Consider the following 7,039-nt stretch of genomic DNA (forward strand, 5'->3'; position numbering starts at 1 on the left):
TGATGTGATGTGTTTGACCTCACTGCAGACAATTTTAACTGCCATACAATCAGAAATTACAGTAAAGGCCTTTTTGATGAACATGTTTATGTGAACCACCAGTGTGGGAAAAGTCTGTTGTTTCTTTAGTGATGTCTTATATTTAATTTCCTGTAGCCCACGGGCCACAAAACTACAAAGTAAGGTCATCAACATTATTTTATAAGCAAAAAATCCTTGCCTATATTTTCACCATTCAGCACAGAGATAGATGAAAACAGCATGTCTTTGAATGAAATTTATCTATGAATGTATGAGGCTGTGGAATCTCCTTCTGCATACCCCCTTTTGTGCATCTCCAGAGATATACAAAACCTGCCTGGATGCTTTCCTGTGAAACCTACTGTAGGGAACCTGCTGCTTTATCTGTGGGGTTGGACCAGACGATCTCCAGAAGTCCTTTCCAACCCTCATGATTCTGTGATTCTGTGAGAAAACAGGTACTGAACCTGAGTAAGAAGTAAGAATTCTCAGAATGAGAGTGAATTTGCTCTAGGATGAGCTGATTGTAGTTTGTGCTGTTGTAGCACCATTGCTTCAATTTTGCAAAAAAAAAATATCCTGTTCTGAGAGGGGCTCTGTTTGTTTGTTTGTTTGTTTGTTCATTTCTTTTGTGTGTGATTTGTTGTAGTTGAAAGCATTTGACTGTGTAGGAAAGGAGTGAAGGTCTGTAGAATGATTCATTTTGGAGAGAGATGAGGATCTTTCATATCTACCTTTTCTTCTTTTTTCTCATCTTCTGTGACCATACAGAAAGCTGTTCCTCTACCTGATTCACTGAGGTGAACAGTGAATTGACAAAACCTCAGACAAGAAGCACTTGTAAGATACAGATAGTATCAGGGAAGATACAGGAAAATGTGAGGTCTTTGGTCCAGATGTTTAGGAGATTAGGAGATTTAGGAGATATTCTTTAACTCACACACGCTCTACCTTATATCTCCATTCAGCTATTATGCTCATAAAATCATGCACAGTGTTATTATGAAATAATTGATCTTTAAATTAAGGACGTCAAGATTAAATGAATTGGAAAAAAATAATTTAATGTGACACTTTTCCAAAATTATGTTTTAATAATTTGAAAATCCATATTCTTGCATAGCATTTTATTTAACAGGTATACACTAAATCTACAACTTTATACTATTTTGTCAAATAAGAGCTGGAAATCTTTATCTTTTCTTCTCTACCAAATTAAAGGTTCATAAAATCTATCATGCATTAGAATGAACACTGGAAATATATTCCGTAAAAAGAAAAATTATGAAAGGTTTTTCGTAAGTATCAAATTCAAACACTCTGTATAAGCACAACTGAGTTTGTATCCATGCTCTGTCTGCTCTTTTTGCAATTTGACTTGAATTTGTCTAAAAATCTAACCTTTGAGTAGTTAGCATCACCAAGAGGCACCTGTCTAAAAGTATACGGGGCATATTTATGAGTACATTTTAGTCTATATTCAAATATTTTAAATTACATATGAATAGACCTTCATTTTGCACGCATTTCTCTTTTCAGGAACAGTGAGCCATTAAGTTTGTGGACATTTGGCCCCCCTCAGGTTTTCTGACAAGTTCATGAGCACTTTGGGGACCTAAAAGCATCACTGTGTGTGGCAGACATAGGGAACAGTCATCAACCTATGTGCAAACACATGTGCTGTCACTTCAGTGTTGTCAGAAAGTCACAGTTTTGTGCAATCTGCATGTAGTCTGCTTACTCTACAGAGTTCAAGTAAAAAGAGCCTAGAATTCCTAAATTGTGCCACTGTCCTTTGAAATTCAATGTACACGAATGTCTTTGATATTTTGCCAAAATGTATTATTATTTCTACTTCTAATGCTCATCATATTGACCTTTCTGTGTAGGAAGAGTCAGCTGACCATTCTTTGAGAGAAAACTGTATTGTTCAGTGCCGAACGGATTGTGCATTTATATTGCAAGCTACAAAAAGAATGTACTTAATATTTTTGTGTTGTTTATTTTGGCTTATTGAAATATATGAGTCTGCCAGTTGTTTGAATGAAAAGGAGAAAATAAAAAAGCAGAGGGTTTTGTTTTGGTTTACTTTCAGAGAAAGAAAAAAAAATGTAGTGAACAAAAAGAAACTTAGATCAGTATGAGAAACCACTAACATGTATTTTATCTATTCCCAAGTAATAGCAAACAAGTTTTGTGAATTATGTAAAATATGTCCTTTATCAAACTCTTAAATGTGATTTCAAATGGAATTGAAAGCTCAGAGAGTACTTGTCCCAGTACTTTTAAATATATTATGATGCTTCTGCAATACTGTGAATGGATAAGGGAACTTAGGCTTGACTTCATTTTTTTCAAATTATTTATTATATATTACATTTGACATAGAGCTATAGAGCCTTGTGACCATACAGATCACAGAATCCCCAAGTAAGGTAGAGGAATCAGATATCAGGTTCCCCAGATTCTCTTTACTGATTGTTCCTATGCTCAAGGTGACTGAAATTTGAGAGTGAAAATTGTACGATAGGATCTTGCTTTCTGAAATGACTTAAATTACTTAAATCTCAAAGAAAGTAAATGTTGCTCATAATAAATGAGTTTAAATAAAGTAATGGAAACCTCTCCAGTTAAATGTAGCACAGTAGGGAATGGATTCACACTCACAAGAAATACAACATCCTTTTACCAGGGGTGCTGACTTCCCTGTACCTGGGACCCCCAGAACAGGACACTACTGTAAATGTGGCCTTATCTGGGCTGTGTAGTGATGCAGAATAAGAAACCTGGATTCTGATTAAGCCATTAATGCCTCTATGATGGTAAGGACAAGAATCGTATCTTCCTCTCCCTTTGTTTCCACAACTGATGTAATTTCTGCTTATTCTTAGAAGAATAATTGGGTTTTGCAGTCTTGTTTTATAGGTGGCAAATAAAGCAAATGGGAGAACTGCTGTATAAAATCTGTTTCACTTCTACGAGAAATTTACTTATAATTTTGGGGTATACTCTGACCTTATCACACATAAAACCTTTTTATTTTTGGGTAGTTATACCCAAAGATTTGAGATGCAATTGTTTTATATGGATTTGCCCAAGAATTCTGAGTTTCTCTAGTAATTTTGTGGCCTTCATTTTTGTGAACTACGTGCTTCTAGTATTCAGTCTATGAAGGAACATTAATATGATCAAAGTTCTGAGAGCAAACAATGGCCTTTCCCAGCATCACATGGGACCTTCTGCCCCTGCATGAGGCCAGGGAGCTCAGCCCAGGCCCTCAGCCCCTGCCCCAGAAGAACATACCCACAAATTCCAGTTCTGAGTGAACATCTGCTTTGACATGTGTGGTCATAGGAGGCTAATGACCAGCCATCTGCAGCATGTTTGATACTAAGAGAAAGACCTCTGCCTGTCAGTCAGCTCCCAGAGTAACCAGTGAAAAGCCTTTCTGTGACTCTGGCAGAGATAGTGTTGCATTAGCTGAAAGTATCTTTGAAATTCCAAAGGTACTGCAGTTATATAAGCAAAATAAGCTGTAAGAACTAACAGAGAAGTTATTCAATCTGGTATTTGGTCTGAGGTAAAGGGAACTACAAATAAAGGAAATACAAAGGAAAAAAAGTTTAGAATTTTAAAGAACACATTCTCCTTTAAGAAAAGCTTCCACCTGTAGTAGAAATAGAACATCTTTCACATAATAAATAGATGTGAACATTTTTTTGCTTCCACTGTAAGCACGCAATCTGAACGAGTTTTCCATCGGGCTGCTTTCAATGAGCAGGGTGAGGTGTGCACAAAAGCTATGAAAAGAATCTAGGTACTGAAAGCTGAAAGAGAATGGATGAGAAATACTGATTCAAGGCACAGGTAGCAGCTTGGACCTACAGGGACAGATCGCGCTGGGCAGGACTGATTCCGTTCTGATAAAACTACATGACAGATCGAGGCAATGATGTACATGCACTGCTATAGAAGAGCAAATACAGTGATTAACAGGAAATCCTAATTGAGAATGAACTCTAAGTTGTATGGTTAGATCCTGTCTATGGTGTTGGAAAGAGAAGGAAAATCTGCAGAAATAATGATGTGTAAACTCAACAACATTATGTGGGAAAAAGTACAGATCACCTTCTTGAATCAAATCTTACCAAAATATGGTATTTGGGGCCCATGACTAAATGACTCAGCATTTTAAAAATATTTTGTATTTTCAATATATTTGAATATTGTTTGCTTTACAGAATTCCTGTGAAGTTACTCAGCTGTTATAGTAAAATAATAATAATAATATTTTTCCATGCCTCCTTTTCTTACATTATAAATAAACAATAAATCTGATACAGAGGTAAATAGTTTCTCTAGATCTGTGAGATTTTTCTTTCTGATAAAAACATTATAATTTTAAAATTACAGAATTCTCACTGATAAATGAAATGCACCAAACCTGTAAACTGCCTTTTTGTGCTGTACCCTTCGGATTATTACAACAGCATTTCATCTCCTAATTCCTATTATGTTAAGTATGTCTGAACAGTTTCTAAAAAACTACCTACAGTCTCAAGTATGAAGTTCTAACACAGTACATACAACTTACTGCTGTCTCCCATCCACTGCTTGGAAGATATGAAGAGTCACTTTTATATAAGCCAGAATAAATGTTCTGTGTTGCGCAAAGTAGCTGTGTTGTTCTGAGGTCCTTATGAGGCAGCCATTGTTGTGTAAAGCCACATAAAGTGCAGCTAATCTTCCAGGCAAAGTAAATAAAACAAGGCTTTGCAGACATCTGACTTGTAGGAAATGGACTTATGGCCACTGTTTTTATAAAATGAGCAAGCAAACAAACAAATAAAAAACCAACCAACTATATTACTGGAGAGAAAATTTAGGTTTAAATAACATCATCTCCTACTGGTTCTTCTTTGTATGTTAGATCCACCTCTCTGGTGACCTGCTACACTGCAGCCTAACCTTTCCTTATATGCAGCTCTTCAAGGAACAGATTAAGGGGCAAGGAAAGTGCGGCATTTGCTCCTGTCTGTGGGGTTCTTGTTAAGCAGGTAGCCAAATACTGCCTTTATTGCAAGGGTCAGTGTCTTTAAGTCTTGTCACTTTTCAGAGAGGTCTCCAGTATCTGTAGTCCTTAGATTTGAGATCATGATAGAAAATGACATTCAGAAATTAAGCTGAGCTTCTGGCTCTATTTCTTCTTGACCTGTTAAACTTTCCAGTGACTCAGTGTGAAGAGGAATCTTCAGTTAAAAGTTCTCATTGAGTCCTGCATGGCCAACAATTCAAGGGTCTGGCATCTTGGTCAACTGAATGCAGAGCCTGCGCTATGCTTCAAAAGTACTGATTCCTAAGCTAACTGTATTTAGTGTGCCCCCCCCACACATGCACACACATCTTGAATAAATGAATAGGAAAGTGGAATGCAGTATTTACCAGCTAAAACCAAACTTCTATTGGGATAGCCTGAAGCTCACTGGAGTTCTTCTGTTGCTCTTGTGAAACGATACCAAAATTTCAGACTGTGTTTTAGAGGGCAGGCGTCTGCTGAATCTGTAAATGAAATAAGTATCAACTAGAAAGGATAAAGGATGCAAAAGCACAGAACATTTTGAGATGAACATGCTGGTGAGGGAGAAAAAGATTGGTCTGGTGTTCTCTTGGATCTGCAGAAGTCATTTTCAAGGTTAATAAACTCATATGAAACATTATAGACTATGAGGTGCTGAGATACTGGTAGTGTGGGCTGTAGTATGGAGAAGTTTGCAGTTGTGTTGTATGGGATATAATGGGAGAAATTTTTCATCTACCAAATTGTCATTTGCAATGAGATATGCATCTCGTGTCCTGGCTGGGAGAGAAAAGGGAGAAAAAAAATGTGAGTAAATAGAGCTCACACCTTTCACTGGCACTGAAAGCTCATTTAAAAATAATTTAGAAAAATTCATTTTGAGAAAAGATTAAGGATCAACTCAAGCACTTTTGCAGAGGTTAAACCACTTCACTTTGGAATGATATTACCTCACACAGGCAGGCATTCAGCAAGGAAATGAAATATACTGGGATCGAAAGAACTCCAACAAGCAGATAGAAACCACAGCATTACATTGTTAAAAATACAGCTAAAATGAAAACTGTTATATGAGCAGTAGCAGTCATGCTCATCTTCTACTCTTATTAAAACATTCAGTATAAAAAATTAGCATAATGTCTTTTTAAAGGACAATTTCTTAAGCTTGCTTACCTTTGAACTTTTCTTCTTATTTTTTAACTATATAGATAATAACTGGCTAAACTATATGTATATTTTAAGCGTATCTTCTGGTAGGTGTTTTATATTTAACTTGCTAACATTTCTTTACATTGTGCATCTCATGCAGAAGTAGTTGGATCACTTTGTCTGGTTAAGATCTTTATCCTAAGTGGCACTGTACTATTTTATCAATAACATACCAGAGTTTTACTCTATATATTTTTGAAACTGTACATATTATTTATGTATGACAAACTTGCCTAATGAAGGGGAAAGAAAAAACATCGGTGTGCCAAAAGAAAACCCCCCGAAGACGTGACCACAGCTACAACAGGCCTAGACTCATGTCAAACTTAGTGCTTACAGTTCAGTCAGACTTGCCAATTTTTCCACTTGAGCCAACGTGACACAAAGCAGCTCATTTGTATTTTCCTAATTCCTTCATGCAGAAGGAGTGGGAGGAAAACAGATATTTCTCTGAGAAAACTGCAGCCTTGTGGAAACCACATTTTCACTTGAAATGTAGCCTGGTTCCCTGGAGCTGCAGTCAGTCAGGTTATCTGACCAACAGCTAATCACATTAAACACAAAGGCACAGCAAGGATCAGGTGAACAGCGGCAGGCAGCCGAGCTAAGGAGAGCTGCAGACACCAAGTGAGTCAGCCTGATGGTGACCCAAGGTGAAAGATTTACCTCAAGCAAAGACGTTTTCTCCACCTAGCAGCATGCAAAATAAAAGGAGTTACGACATACAAGGGC

The sequence above is a fragment of the Coturnix japonica genome, chromosome 8, assembly GCF_001577835.2.
Source record: "Coturnix japonica isolate 7356 chromosome 8, Coturnix japonica 2.1, whole genome shotgun sequence".
NCBI classification, from domain to species: domain Eukaryota; kingdom Metazoa; phylum Chordata; class Aves; order Galliformes; family Phasianidae; genus Coturnix; species Coturnix japonica.